This window comes from Leptonychotes weddellii, chromosome 9 (genome assembly GCF_054177405.1).
Source record: "Leptonychotes weddellii isolate Sample4059 chromosome 9, ASM5417740v2, whole genome shotgun sequence".
Lineage (NCBI taxonomy): Eukaryota > Metazoa > Chordata > Mammalia > Carnivora > Phocidae > Leptonychotes > Leptonychotes weddellii.
Genome location: NC_138377.1, coordinates 18,154,369 through 18,170,469, shown reverse-complemented (window position 1 = coordinate 18,170,469; position 16,101 = coordinate 18,154,369). Strand labels below are relative to the sequence as shown.

General features: G+C 38.0%; 1 pseudogene; it reads left to right on the top strand.

Annotated features, from left to right (window-relative positions):
* The first annotated feature begins 13,637 nt into the window (after window positions 1-13,637).
* LOC102747526 (uncharacterized) lies at window positions 13,638-15,063 on the top strand (annotated as a pseudogene).
* The last annotated feature ends 1,038 nt before the right edge of the window (window positions 15,064-16,101 follow it).

The window sequence follows — 16,101 nt, the reverse complement described above, 5'->3', positions numbered from 1 at the left end:
TGCTGTTTAATGACCAAACATGCTATTTTGTTCCAAATCGTTATGCCTGGATGAACTAGTGTTCCTGAAATTAGCAAAGCCACCTTTTCATTGTATAAAAAATGACACTGTGTATTTTTACTAGTGCTCAGAACCCATTAGTGATATCTCTAAAAAATACAACACTTTAGAACAGAAAAGATCTTTGGATATATAGTTCAGTCCTTTATTGAAATAGATGCTGGAAGCCTAGGTCCAGAGAAGGTAAGTGAATTTTCCAAGGTCACATGACTGACAAACAGCAATGCAGGGGCTCAGCTTGGATCCCTTGGCCCTCCAAACCTCATGCCTCTAAAAGGAATCTGCCTTTCCAACGGAGATGAATTATGAAATAAAATGAGAGCGTTTAGCATTTTGAAACACGTGATTCTCTACACACACTACAGCAACGCTGCTGTCCTCAGGAAATTAAAAAGCAATTCAGAGAAATGAAATGGGTCAAATGAGCTGTCACTGAAACAAAAGGCTGCGGATCAACCAGTAAATCAGTAACTGCTTCCTGGGCTTGAGATTTTCAACCCCTCCGGGTGGGAGGTAAACCACCAAATAAATTTAAAAGGATTTTCACTGAGTGTTTCTTGTGAAACTCTGAAGACATTTATATGACACACTCTGCACCCTTAATTTCCGGTGCAAAAACAGAACGGCATTCAGTGGTCTTGTTTTAAGAGGGTTATTTTCCATCGTACTTTTAAAAATACCATAAAGCGCTTTAGCAGGAGGTTGTCCAATTCTCTCGGCAAAATTGAGAGGCTCAGATACTTTTATAATGAACATTAAAATTTCCCTGTTCTGCCTCATCTTATTGATGATTGACTGCCATTGCTTTCTTTCCTCTCAGGATTCCAGGGAAGAAAAAGATATAGTAGCTTCGTTTTAACTTGTGCTTCATATGCAATTTTAATGACAGTTTTACATACATTACTCAACCCCCAGTACACTTAGAGGTCAAATCAGCATTTAAACAGACATTCTAAATGGAAATGAGTGTCCAGTCATTTATTCATGATTGGTTTGATAGAACAGCAACTCTCCAAATCATCTCAGAGTGTTAGAAGTCTGGAACATCAAGAGCAAGCATTGATTTCTTCGCCCACTTGATTTTAGCAATTGGACTTCAATGGCATGAAAACTCAGGACGGAAAAGCCTTTTGTGCTATTTTAGTTGGTCTCATCTGCACTGGTCAGTGTGAATTGCTCATGTCAATGGATATTATTTTGATTCTGGCTGACCACGTCTCCAATTCAGTTGTGGGTTCCTGAAAAGATTATTTTGAGTCTTCACTGAGCCCAGTTAAATGCTATAAACCTTGAATTCAAAAGTAGTAAACCTTGAATTTCAAATAGCTGGCTGATGGTGATGGTGAGATTCCTGTTGAATCTGTGCTCTCTGATTTCCAGAGTTCACGTTGTGTAGTATATAAATAAGGAAGCGTTGCATTATTACCCACCACTATAGTGAGCAGATGTTAGATCATGATGAAGAATCAGAGTGCAATGAATCATCAGTTGTTGGAGGAATATGGCAGACACAAATATGGCCCCCCAAAGATGTTCACTTCCTTTTCCCCAGAACCTGTGAATATGGGATGATATGGAAGAAAGAATTAAGATTACGGATGGAATTAAGGTTAGTAATCAGCTGATCTTAAATAGGGAGATTTTCCTGGATTATCTAAGTAGGCCCAATGTAATCACGAAGGTCTTCCAAGAGATGGAAGGAGGGGGCAGAAGAGCCAGTGTTGGAGGGAGGCATGCAGAGAAGACTTGGCCAGTCAGTGCTGACTTTGGAGAAGGAGGAAGGAGCCACAAGCCAAGGAAAGTAGATAGCCTTGAAGCTGGAAAAGGGGATAAATCAGATTCTTGCCTAGAGCCTCCAGAAGGAAGTAGCCTTTTGGCACCTTGATTTTAGCCCAATGAGACCCTTTTCAGACTTTGACCTTCAGAACTATAAAATAATACATTTTTATTATTCCTTGTGCTTCCTTGTGCTTTTATATGAGTGTTTCCCTTGCATATAAACTTGGATCTAGAATTACTGGGATGTATGTAATGCCCATTTTCAACACAAATAGATACTGATTAATTACTATCTGAAATGCCTGACCAATTTACACAATGACCAACAGTATAGAAGTTTGAATTTCTTCACATTTTTGTCAAAACTAATTACAGACTTTTTATCAAATTGATGATATGGTTTTATATTGTAAGTTAATATAGGTGTTATCAATTATATAAAAAACTGAGTTAACTTCTGATAGGCCGTGATATTTTTAAAGCTTTACTTAGAATTCTCCAGTGGCTTCTTATTGCTTTCAGGATGAGATGTAAGATTGCTAACATGATGTGTATTAATTGACCCCACCTATTTCTCCAGCCTCACTTCTGTCCACATTCCATCTTGCCCATCGTGGCTCAGTTATACTATGTGACTTCTACCTCTGTGCGGATACAATGCTGATTCATGAATTTAAAATTGTCTTCGTCTTACCTTCTTCCTAGAGATCTGTCACCCCCACCCCTCCTGGCTTATCCCATTTTTTAGCCTAAAACTCATGTAAAAATATATATTCACCAAAAAAAAATCTTCTCTTAACAACTTTCCTTTGGGTTCTGTGCCCTTCTTTTGGTTCTCATCACAATGCATTATTACGTTAAAACATTTTTAAAAATAGATCATTTAACCACATGATTCAAATATCCAAAGTATAAAAAGATATAAAATAAAAAATTCTCCCCCCATAATTGTGTCTCAACACCTCAGTTTCCTTTTTTTTTTTTTTTTGAAGATAACAATTATTAAGTTTTTGCTTAACCTTCCAGAAAATTTTTAGGTACATATACAAGTCAATACTATGTATATACTATTGAGAAAATCTCTCTCTGGGAATGGAACCTAAAGACCTAGAGAATACAAATCTGAGTTGGCTGGTTATGGGAAGATCCCATGGAAAGCAAAAGAAATAGTGAAGTACAGAGGCCTTGAAGCAGTGGAAGGAGATATGACATGTTCCATAACAGCAAGGAAGCCAGGGGTAGATGGAGTAAATACAAATAAAAAATAAGGCCAGATCATTAATATGCTTCTATTTTCATTAATTGAAATCTTAATGCATTCTATAATCCAATCTTTTTTATTTTTAATAAAATAATGATATATATTTGTATTAAGTATGTGAAAAGTTTATGATTTTTTTATTCATAACTGTGTGTGTGTTTCACTAGGTGTTTCATTTTCTTCATTTTTCTGTGTGCTTATCTGTGGAATTCTGATGTTTAGGCAAGGTTGCATTCCTTTAAAATTATAAAGGAGTAAATCTCTGTTAAAAAATGAATCTCTGTTCTATGAGAGATGATGCAATTAGCATGTTTCCACTCTCTTTCACCTCTCCTCTATCCTCTCCTCTTCAATTTTAGTCAGTTTAAAAGTCTTTTTTAATTATTGTCATTGTAGAGGGAAATGCTCTTATACTTCTAATATTTGATCTGTCAGCTTTAAATGATATCCTTTAACTCTCAGAGATTAACCATTCAACACTCCGCCTCCCTGCCTGCCCTGCTGCTCAGGGCCCTCCTGTCATTTTTGGAGGCTGAACTCTGTCCTCCAGTAATTTCCCCAGAAAGACTCATGGGAACAATTTTTACCCAGTTCTCATTTATTCAACACTGTTTGCCTGTAGTTTTTTTAGAGATAAAAACTTACTTGACTTGATATAATTTCCTTGGTTTATATTTTCTTTATTTAAGTTAATTTTATATTTTGGTTAACAATCCTGTAGGTTTGGATGTTCCTGCAGATTTTCCCATCATTTCATGTTTTCATCTGTTTTTCTGGCTGTGAAAAGGATTCTGTATTTTTCAATCCCTACATCTTGGTATCCACTATTCTGGGTCCATTTCTCTAGCAAAGACGTGTCTTTTCAGATTCAAGTTTATTTTTATTTCAGAAAATATTTCTTGAATTAGGACTCCATTTTTTCCAGTAACTTGATTCCTTCTCTAGAGACCCTATGTAGGTGTATGCTGGATTTCCCTTTGTTTGCTTCTCCATCATTTTCTTGCTCCTTTATATTTATTCTTTCTTCCATTTCTTTTGTACATTTGCTGTATTTCTCTCCTCTCTGCCTTGGTGTTTTCTTCTGTTTTGTTTTGTTTCACTTTTATGTTCCTCCCATTTCTATCTTTCCTACTGTGTTGATTTTATTTTTGTTTCCTTCTTTTCAAAGATCTATCAGCTTTTATTTCATCTCTGCCACTTTCCTCACCATTTATTTCCTGAGGACTTTGATTTCTACTTTGTGATATTATTCCTGAGAGGCAATAGACATTCAGCTTTTCAAATTCTTGATAAAATGTTTGCTCACAGTGTTCAGCTGATGCATGGGTTTGTTGTCAATAAATTTGCTGCCCTTTGGGTTTTACATCATTTTGGGTTTAATGGCAGCTAAAATTGATAAATGTTTGACATGTGCTACTGCACATCTTGGTTGTCTCTTGTTTATGTAGTTGATTTTTAAAAATCTGAATATATCTGTTTACACTTTTTCTTTCCAGATTTATCTTTTGGCTATAGTCTGCCAAGATTTGACCTTATCAATTTAACTTCATCCTCCTAACCGGTAAACATTGTCTTCTATGTTGAGGTTATTTATGAATATATTATCTAGAGCGAATTGAAAGACAGAATTCTGTGACAATTCACTACATCCCTCTCCTAGATGATATCTGTCCACAACTACTTACCCATTCAGGTTTAATGGTTCCACATATTACTAAGTTCTTTAATCGTCCTTTTATCCATCCCAGTCTCTTCAACTCTTCCAAAAGTATTTGAGTTTTTATCTGCCAGTAGTGCAATTACCTCTTTCAGTAGAAAAGTCTCTCATTTGATTATAGTTGACTAGTTAACTAAATTTGACTTTGAAATTGCTGTGAGTATCAGAGAGCACATTGGAGATTCCTGGACTATTTCTTGTCACATAACAAAAATGATGAATTTAGATCATCATCATCATCGTATTATTATATTAATATTAGTTAGCATTTACTAATTATTTACCATCTGACTTGTAACTATACAAACCATTTTATACAAAATATTTCATTTAATCTTTCAAGTAATCTCAATATAGTAGAAACTATGACCCCCATTTATACATAGGAAATCTGACATGCAGAAAGTTCAAGTAACCCACTCACACTTACACAGCCAGTGATCAGTGGGGCCAGCATTTATACCAAGGGAGTCTGATGCTAGAATACCCTTGTAAAGCCACTACTCTACACTACCTTTCTTTATTAGCTCAGTAATCTTGGTTCTGTCCTCTAATTTTTCTAGAAGTTTGCTCCTTGTCTCTAAAATAAGGAGATTAAAATAGATGACCCCCAGGATCTTTTCCATGTCCAGTATTTTATAATTCTAGGAGAGACTTTTTTTTCTGTATTTGATATAAAACACATTTGCTTTTCTCATGTTGAGTCACCAAGAATCCACTCCCAACATTGCTCTGGAAGTTATGCTGCCTTTCCTATTTCTCAAGGGATTATACCCAAGTTGCTCTTGAGGGGATGCCAAGTCAGGATTTGATATGTGACAAATCACTTCACCCTGCAAATGGAAGCTCCCATCCTAAGTGAGTTAATATTGCAAGCATATTCCTTGGAATGCATGCCCTTAGGAACTTAGGTAAGAGGAACCTACCTGCTTGGGGAATTGCTAACCTTCTGTCAGTTTCATTTCAATCATTCATCCCATGTGCTAAATTTACGGGCTAAGTCCATACAGCTAGTGACAACTAAAAACGAGTTCAAGGCCATTTTACAATCCCAGCCAGTCCTCCTTCTACAAATGGCCCAAGAGTCACAACTGACAGGCAGTCCTAAATTAATCCTATTTGGGCTGATTCTCTGTTGTTATAGATTTCTGTGCCTCTGGCTTGCTGCTCAGTGACACCAGCTCTGGCTACCAATGCTGATGCCTCCTTGGTGTGCCATTGTCAGATCTACTTCAAATCAAACATGCAAAGCATTTGGTCTCATTTAACCCAGCTCTTTTCCCCAAAGAGCAACTCAGAAAGTGATTTCTGTGGAGGAAAAGGCTTTGACTCATCTTCCTGTGCCTTGTGAGTTCTGTACTTCATGAAAATTTACAAGTGGGTGGGATGATGATTCAAACGGAATTCAAACCCGCTGTTTAATATTTCAAATTCCTGGATGGTGTTCTCTTTGCTATGACTTTCTGCCTCTTTTATTTCTATCTTTAGATCAACCAGTTTCTTTAGAAAGATAACATATTAATGGTTCCAGAATAGGCACTGGGTTCCGGAAAAGGTGGCAGGTTCTGTGAATGTGTCTGACCCAGGAGAGTCTCCTCTCTAAATACGATAAGGCACAGGGAAGCTCCTATTCTTCTACCTTTTCTTCCTTTCATTACCACCATTTCCTACCTTTATCTTAAGTCTTTCAAGGAAATCTGGAAATGCACTTCGGTATTCACAGTCCTAGACTCAGTACCTCATTATAGAGGAAAGCTCACTATTATGGACTTCATGTGTGTATCCTTCCAAACTTCACATGTTGAAATCCTAACCTCTAATGTGATGGTGTCAGGAGGTGAGGCCTTTGGGAGGTGATGAGGTCATGTGGGTGGAGTTGTAATGAACGGGATTAGTGCCCTTATAAGAAGAGTTGTGAGAGAGAAGCTTCTCTCTACCATGTGAGGATGCAGTAATGTGGCCATGTGCAAGCCAGGAAGAGGGCGTTTACCAGACACAGGATCTGCCAGCACCTTGATCTTGGACTTCCCAGACTCCAGAACTGAGAGAAATAAATGTTATTTAAGCCACCCATTCTATGGTAAATTGTTATAGCAGCCCAAACTGATTAAGACTTCCACTTAGCTAGAAAGGAGACTTGAGTTCCAGCCCAATCTCTCTTCTTAGGACCTAACTAACTAACTAAATCACTTGAATTTCTGTTTGTTTGTTTTTTTTTTTCAAATATACCTCCCACCACAGTGATTTTGATCATTTTTAAAGTCCCTACCAACTTAAAATTGCTGCGATTATACTTATGAAGAACTACCACCTTAATTTAGCGGCATAATAATCTGAATAATGAAAACCGTAGTTTCTAAGTAACTACCCGTCATTCAGACTTTTTTTCCCAAATGTAGCAATTCTGGATAGATAGCTGATTTTCCATTCTTGCTTTGGAGAGCTCCCCTAGTTGGGAAATAGAATAGAATACAGATTTAGAAGTTTAAATCTTTATTTTAAAGCTGTTTAGTCTCACTGTCTTTTATAGGTAGAGCTTTGGTCAGAGGATCTTAGGTGGGTTGTATCATTTGCAAGAACAATTCAAGGCTTTTTCATATAAAGATATTGATCGATTACCCAAATAAAAGTTATGGGTACATTTTTCTAGTAAATAGACTCAAGGACTACATACCTATCCTGTGAGTGGCAAAAAACCCAGCTAGTTCCATACAATAAAGCAACAGTGTACACACATAGAAGCCAGGAAAATAGAGAAGAAAATGGGGAAAGAGAAAAAAGAAACTTAGAGCTTGTTTGGAGGTTCTAGCAGGGGAGCGCAGCTACTCGTATACCCTTGACCGAAGAACGGTCCTCCACTATCGGGGAAGGTTGTCCTCTTCGACGGAGCGTGCAGCTTCGGGAGGGACGCACATGGAGCAGTGAGGGAGGAAGGGGACACCTGCCTAGCCAGCCAGATCAGCCGAATCAACCCTGGCGATCAAGGGGATGACAGATGTCGCAGCCAGATCGCCCTCATATCCAAAAAGAAACTTAGAGAAAAAAGAAATTTAAAAAATTCCTAATGCAAAATTCCCCTGAGCCACTGTCATAGCACATCAGCCACTGATTATCAGATATTCTTGGACATAACTCATTCTGCTTTTAACCGAAGGCTGCGGCTCCTACATTCAGGGAGTGGTCTTTTCTGTTACCAAAGCCATCACTTAAGCATCTTGCCCTTAGACTTGCGCAGCAGGACTTCTTTCCCAGCCTCTGGGTTTCACAGGACCCTATTCTAGCTTCCCTTGGCTGAAACCAGAGAAGTATAAGACCAAGGGAATGTCCTCATTATTGACAGCACCTCCCCTTCTAGACTGTACTCTGAGTACCCAGTATTCCATCTATGCCACCTGGCCACGAGTCAGCTTCCAGAGCCTGTACAAGCCTTCTCCTTGATCCTTTCCACCTGAAAGTAGACCAAGCCACCAGTCTGCTTACCCTCATGCCCAAGGGGCTTGTGAGGGGCTTCTTTTGAAGATGGGGGAAGGCAGCAAGACCTTCACTATGAAGACCTAAGCTGGGCCAGACGAGGGTTTGGAGACAGCTTTCCTCATAGCGTCACATTCCAGCAGGAAACCCCAAAGTGTCCAAGAATAGTAAATTCAAACCTGGCTTTCCTACTTATATGCAGGTAAATTTGTAAGGTCAGAGAATACACCATATTTTATGTAAGGGTCTGATAGCTTTATTTGTAACATTTTGATATTTAGACATAAGATACATGGGCTTCCATTTGTAGTGTTGGCCTGGGTCCCACAGGTGTTGGGGCTGGCCTGTCTGTAAGTTCTGTTGTCACCATGTGCCTGGCGTTTACCTTGTAGCAGCAGAGTTGGCAAAAGGCAACAGGTCTGGGTTTGTCACCACAACGCTCAGAGTCTGTCAGGGGAGCAAGGCCCATAGTTCTCCTCACTTCATGACTGGAATCACCACCATTTAGGGTCAAACCGATTCAGTCCTTCTGGCAGTCTCCTAGGTCACTGGTCACTTCTAGGGCTATGCCCACTTCTCTAACCTACTTTTTTTTTTTGAGTGAACTGCAGTTAGTTCTTATATGAAAAGAGAAAATGAAATGTAGTTAATATCTGTTAGGCACCTAGTAAACCAGGTACTGAAACAGGCCCTTTATGTGCTTGCTCCATTCACCACTTAAACCTTACAACAAAGCAGATAATATCTCTATTAGAAGAGGAAACTGAAGTTTAGAGAGTTAAGAAGAAATTGGCTAAGGAACTCAAGGTTCTTGGACTGCCCAAATTATTTGTGACTTGATAACCTCGTAACTGCCACAAAAGGGCTTTTCAACCTGAAACTCTGCCACTACTCTTCTACCTTTCAAAGACAACCCCAGAAATCTGGCTCACATGTCTGTCCACGTCTCAAACCAGCCATGTGTGGACCCTAATCCTCATACTTTGGTTTAGCCTCTTGCATGGTGGCTGCTTCCTGGTGAAGCTGAGTGTGGGCACTTCCCCTTGCTGAAGCAAGTTCAACGTGCTTTGAACTTAGAACAAATGGTGGAAAGAGTTTAAGTTTGGGTATAAAAATAAGAGCAGGTGTCAGCAACTGAAGCTTCCCAGCCAGTCTAAGTACTCAAGTTCCTGATTAGGGCTGGGATTTCAGCAAAGGGAATGGGTAGGAAGCTAAGCCCCAGAAAATGCCTCCTTCATTTATACATCTCTATCACCAGGCTCAGCCTAATGCCCCCTGGGGAGACAGAAATTCTCATGAAGGAACAGTGTGGCGGAGGACTCACGAATGGCCTATACAAAGTGACGGAGTAAGAGAGGGTGCCTCTTGGAAGATACTGGCATTCACTGCAAGGGCTGGACTGCCCACAAATTCGAGAGAAGCCCTTTATGGGTGCAGGGTCAGTCAGGGTCTGAGTGGGGCTGAGGTTTAAGGCAGTTTACATATAGTTGAAAGGTGTTATGGAGATCAGGAATGGGCAAACTAACCTTTTCCTCTGCAGAATCTATACAGTTATTCAACTTAATTCAGTAAGATTTTATTGAACATCTACTACCAGTGGGGAACTATTTAAATGTTGTGCAGAACAGTGTTAAATGAGATATGATGGCCACTGTTTTCCAGGTCCCCACTACGTCTAATGAAGGAGAGACCAGTGTCCATCCGTAATGCTAATACATTTTTCACATTAATTATTGTAGTGTGAAAAACTATGCTAATGATAAACTATTACAGAAGTACAAAATGCAGTGAAAGGAAAAGGGAAAGAGGAATTAACTTCAGTGTCTTCTGAACAGGGAGAGGTCGTTACCAATTTGTTAAGTCTCATTGGTCCACATATTATTCATGTTCCCCTTAGGGCTGTCTACTGAACTGTCTAGAAGTAAAATATTAATTATGTAGTACATCCTGGTTTCTTTGTTTGTTTGTTTCTTTGTTTCCAGTTAAAGAAGCGATCACTAAGCTCTTCCATTTTTCTTATCTGGCATTTTCCTCTTAAAAGGAGAAGAGGTGGTTTGTAGGTATGTTTCTTCCTCTTCATTTTTAGACATATAATTTTAACCATGAGTTGCTGATTTTCTAGCTCAAGGAAAGAGTTTTTCTCTGCATTATAAACCTGATTCTGAATCCTATTAACCTTTTAAATTATGTTTTCTAGTTGATGAGACAGATTTCCAGACAATGGAATTCCTGGATAATTATTGTATTTACATAGGTATGATTTCTTGGTCAGAGAACAAACTTAAAGATAAATTAGTAGAAATGTAAAGTGATGCATGGAAAATCCTATGCCTTTTTTTCTCCCTTTGGAACATCAACTTCTGGAAATTTCTGCAGTAAGGTGGTTAGAAAGCAGTTTATTGAGAAATGATATGGTAACTGTCATTTGCAGGCTCCCTACATCTATCAGGTGAAGTGATTAAAGCTGTATCCATCATTCAGCATAATTAATCAGTAGGACACAGCAGCTCATGCTCCTGTGTTGATTAATCTGTGGTTCAGGTACATACATTTCAGGTTTCAAGTTCACGTGAGAAATACATCCATCAGGGCTGCCACATGCACTGCTGTGCCGTTGCAATTATAAAATGAGTAGATATTTTTTAAAGAAGAGTGGAAAGAGGTTTTTTCCTAACTGGAAGCGAAGAAGTACAGGGCAAACAGAAAGCAAAAATCCAGTAAAATAGGTCTCTTTGTTATTTATAAATTATGCCAAGCGATTCTCCAGTTCATGAAATAGATCTCTTACCTAAGTATAAGAGGCTTCGATTTAAGAGCCTTATCAGTCATGCAACAAATATATATTGGGCCTCTAACACACCCTAGGGATACAACAATGTCCAACAAGCTCCTTGCTCTCAGCAAGCAGACAGCCTGGAATTCAAAGGCCAGCAATGTTACAGAGGGACACTGCTGTCCCCTTGGACCTCATCAGCACCGATCTGAGGTTTACTGTTTTACGGGACAGATCTTTTTTATAGAGTTAGCTAACGCAGTGTCTTAATAATGGTTTGGATACATGAAATAATCTTAAATGTCTCTGTAAAATTTTTAATTTTGCTTATGCAAGACCCAAATCTGTTTTGATAGTGGCAAAGAACATTCTGGTTACTGGCTCAATTCAATCATTTCACAAATGAGCAAAGCTCAGGGGGAATTACTCAAGTTCACCCAGCTGGTGATTAGCAACATTCAAATGCAAATGTATGCACTTAACCAGATTTCTGCTCTTACTCTACCATGCTACCTTTAGACAGAAATTTTTGAAAAATAAATCTGAAGTGATTTGATGTAGCTTTTAATTTAAAAAAATTCGATATTTTGATATATATTATTTTAAGCACTTAATTGTTTTATCGTAGCGATTGTTTTAGCAATTCATGTGATACAGAGGTGTGCTCCCTCCATATGTTTTCCTACATACAAATACATAGACACGCAATATGAATATGGTTTTCAAAGTAAGTGATTATGTTTTGTGTATTGTTTAGCTTGTAAGGGTCTCCTTAAAGATTCTACTTCTGATCCTTTTCTTTATGTCCCATTTTAATCAGAGTCACCTGCAGGATGAGTCTGGGTTTCCCATGGTAGACATTAGGGTCCAACTAACCTACCAGTTTTAGGTTGAGCAAAAAAGAAGTTCCTTTTCTTGGCTGCTATTATAACTGCCGTCTCATGACCTTGAGTGAGTTCTTCAGTCTCAACTATAATAACTTCAAATATATCCTCTGGATATTCAGAAATCGGGCTGGGAGATGAAGGAAGAGACTAGAGAGAGAAAGCATGTGGAAGAGTGGGTACACTGGCATTTCGGAGAAACTCACAGTGGAGTTTTTCTTAGCAACTTAGAATATGTGCATATTCGTACTCATCATTTTGAATACATTTTAGGCAATGGATATTGATGGCAAAAAACCCTCAGAAATGTATAGGCAGCTATGTCTCAGCTAAGAAATGAGAAAGGCCTTTGTTTAGACAAACACAAAGTCAGGTTTTCCAATAATTTCTATAGCCAATCAGAGTTTCACAGTGTGTACTACACTCATCTAACAACTAGGTAAAATTGAAAAGGGGTTGATATTCTGGATGAGAGTTGAAATGGGTCCTGTTGCCTGAGTTCCTCCCATTATGTAAAATAAATCAGGGATTTTAACTGCTTAAGTGTTTCAGGAAGTCTGACCACTTAAATTAGAGCTTTTGCTGACTGAAGGATATTTGTGATGAAATTAGTTTTCCTTTTAAATTTTGGCTTTCGAAGCCTGATAAAGTCACTTCCACAAAGTTGTCCATTTTTTGAATTAGTTTCTCTTGATAATCACATAAATTAAGCTGCGAAGTCTTAACTCTCAAAAAATTACAAAATCTATAAAATGGATTTTAAAAGAGCAGAATGGAAAGAAACCTACACACAACAAAAACAGCCCCTAATGTTTATTTTCTCCTTGAAATATTCTTTGTGTTTTTAAAAAACCTTAACCCTCTCATCTTTTGATGAGAGGATATGCTCCTCTCATCTTTTCTGCTAAGCATCTCAGTCTAATAAACAAATATCTCATCTGAGGATAGCACCAAATCTTAAGCTTCTCATAAGCTCACACTGCACTGTCTGGGTTAATAAAATTACCTTTCTCATTTACAGGTTTTTAAAGAGCTAAGCATTTTTAAAAAAATATTTTATTTATTTATTTGAGAGAGAGAGAGAGAGAGAGAGAGCACATGAGTGGGGGTGGGGAGGGAAGAGCAGAGGGAGAGGGACAAGCAGACTTCCCGCTGAGTGCAGAGCCTGATGTGAGGCTTGAACCCAGGACCTTGAGATCATGACCCAAGCAGAAATAAAGAGCTGGATGCTCAACTGACTGAGCCACCCAGGCACCCCAAAAGCTAAGCATTTTAATAAATGTTCTTGTGAAAAAAATAGAGGTACCTAAAATTATTAGAACTTTATAACTCAATAACCAATGAGACCAACAGAAGGAAACCCAAACAAATCTTTTATCTGAATAGCATTTCAGTGTTTACAAGCACTTTTTATACATTTCAGTTCACTTCATTTATGACAACCAGTAAAGAATAAAACAATGGGATCCATCACCTACCTTGCCAATTGGCACATTGTATTTTGCTATAACATTGAAAAAATGGTATTGATATTTCATATTTAAAAGATTGACAGTTATTTTACAGGAAAATTGGCAGCCTGTATTTTGTGATAACATAATCTGGAAAAACCATCTGGCTATCCAAGCTGAAGGAATAATGTATCAGTAAAGTTCTTTTAAATTGGGAGTTGGAGTAGCTGCGGGTGACTGTGGTGGCCGCGTCCAGATGTCGACCAAGAATTTCCGAGTCAGTGACGGTGACTGGATTTGCCCTGACAAAAAAATGTGGAAATGTAGACTTTGCCAGAAGAACCAGGTGTAATAGATGTGGTCGGGAGAAAACAACTGAGGCTAAGATGATGAAAGCTGGGGGTAGTGAAATAGCAAAGACACTTGCAGAAAAGAGCCGAGGCCTTTTTAGTGCTAATGACTGGCAGTGCGAAACATGCAGTAATGTGAATTGGGCCAGAAGATCGAGTGTAACATGTGTAATACTCCAAAGTATGCTAAATTAGAAGAAAGAACAGGCTATGGTGGTGGTTTTAATGAAAGAGAAAATGTTGAATATATAGAAAGAGAAGAATCTGATGGTGAATATGCTGAGTTCGGACTTAAAAAGAAAAAATACAGAGGGAAGGCTGTTGGTCCTGCATCTATTTTAAAGGAAGTTGAAGATAAAGAATCTGAGGGAGAAGAAGAGGATGAGGATGAAGATCTTTCTAAATATAAATTAGATGAAGATGAGGATGAAGATAATGCTGATCTCTCAAAATATAATCTTGATGCCAGTGAAGAAGAAGATAGTAATAAAAAGAAATCTAATAGACGAAGTCGCTCGAAGTCTCGATCTTCACATTCACGATCGTCATCACACTCATCCTCCCCCCTCAAGTTCAAGGTCTAGGTCAAGGTCCCATTCAAGAAGTTCTTCCAGTTCGCAGTCAAGATCTCGTTCCAGTTCCAGAGAACGTTTGAGATCTTGTGGGTCGAAATCAAGATCCAGCTCCAGGTCCCACAGGGGCTCTTCTTCCCCACGAAAAAGATCTTATTCAAGTTCATCATCATCTCCTGAGAGGAACAGAAAGAGAAGTCGTTCTAGATCTTCTTCATCTGGTGATCGCAAAAAAAGACGAAAAAGATCACCGTCACCCGAAAGCCAGGTGATTGGTGAAAACACTAAACAACCCTGAGCCCAGGGCCAACCCCTCGGAACACCACTACTTTACCCAGGCACCACAGGTCATCTTCTGGATCATCCCATTCTGGTTCCCATTCAAATTCAAAAAAGAAATAATGTATTAAAATTTACATCTTAAAAAAAAATCAGTACAGTGCATGAAGCATATTTTTTAAGAAGTTGGTGTCTTACTTGGTCAGAAATGCTAAATCTGCTAGTGGAGGTGCATGCCTTTCATTGCTTTTCAGAAGAATACAGCTGTGTTTATTTGTGAAATTAAAAGTAAATAGTATTTTAAGCCATAATGTCCCAAAATATATGCTCTATCATTCATTATTTACAACCATTTGCTTCACTTAAAACCATTTCAGCTATGACAAAATACTTTGTTTCCTAATTTGAACTCTTGTTTTTTTTCATTTCCAAATATGAACTGTCTATTGACTGAAGACAGGATAACCTAGGCTTGCCTGAACTTTGGGCATGGAGGCAAGACTGTGGTAAAGTAGTTGGAAACAATCTGTTTATATTATTCTGGGAAAAGGAGTCCACCTGTTTATGTTAATCTATGTCAAAGTGATTCTTATCAGAAAAGGTAAAACTAGTTGAAAAAGCCAACTGGAAACTTATTTTGAAATTCCCTATGCTGAGAGTGTCTTAGAATCTTTCTCACTTTTGCTTTTTGTACCACCACATTTAATGAAGAAAAGTCTTGAGAATTGCAGAAGGAAAGACGTGTTATTTCTCCTTGCCTGACACATGATTTTGAGCAAAAGTGTAAAACCAGTTCCTCTCTTTACTGGGATTACTGATGAGAAAAACATCTATTTCAAGATGTTTATCTTAATATTTTAAGAAGCTTTATGTGATATCCTTTAAAAACCCAGTTATCACATATGGTAGTGCAGACAAAGTTAAATCATAGTTAATGAGGAACAAATTGAAGAAAGCTTCAGAAGTATATTTCTCTGGTTGAAAGACCAACAGAGATATTGTGAATTTAAGTGAACATTTATTTGCCTTGAGATGTTCAAACACTGCATAAAATTTTCTTTTGAGTAACAAATGAATGCTTATTTCTGCATGACACGCAGAAATACTTATTGTTCCTATTCACTTGAAATTACTTATGGCTTAAAATACTTTGAGTTTGTTTTATTTCTCAAAATTAAAATCTGGTCACTTGAGCTCCATTATGTCCTCTGGCTTAAAAACAGAAAGGTTTCTCTTAGCAGTATCTTCAGTGACAATGCAAGGTAAGTATATTAAGGGAAATCGACAGTGTGCTGGGGACTTTTTGTCATGGGGATCAGTACCCACTTTTGGGTTTTTTTTCCCTTAATTTTAAATTATTGTCTACTGCAATTAAAAATTTAAAAGTTTTAAGGTGTTCAGTAGACAGACCAAACAAAATTATTTTTTTTATTTTAAAATGAGTGATTTTTCTCTTCAACTTATCTAAAGATGAAAGCAAAATACCTTACGTAGAAGTATTTTG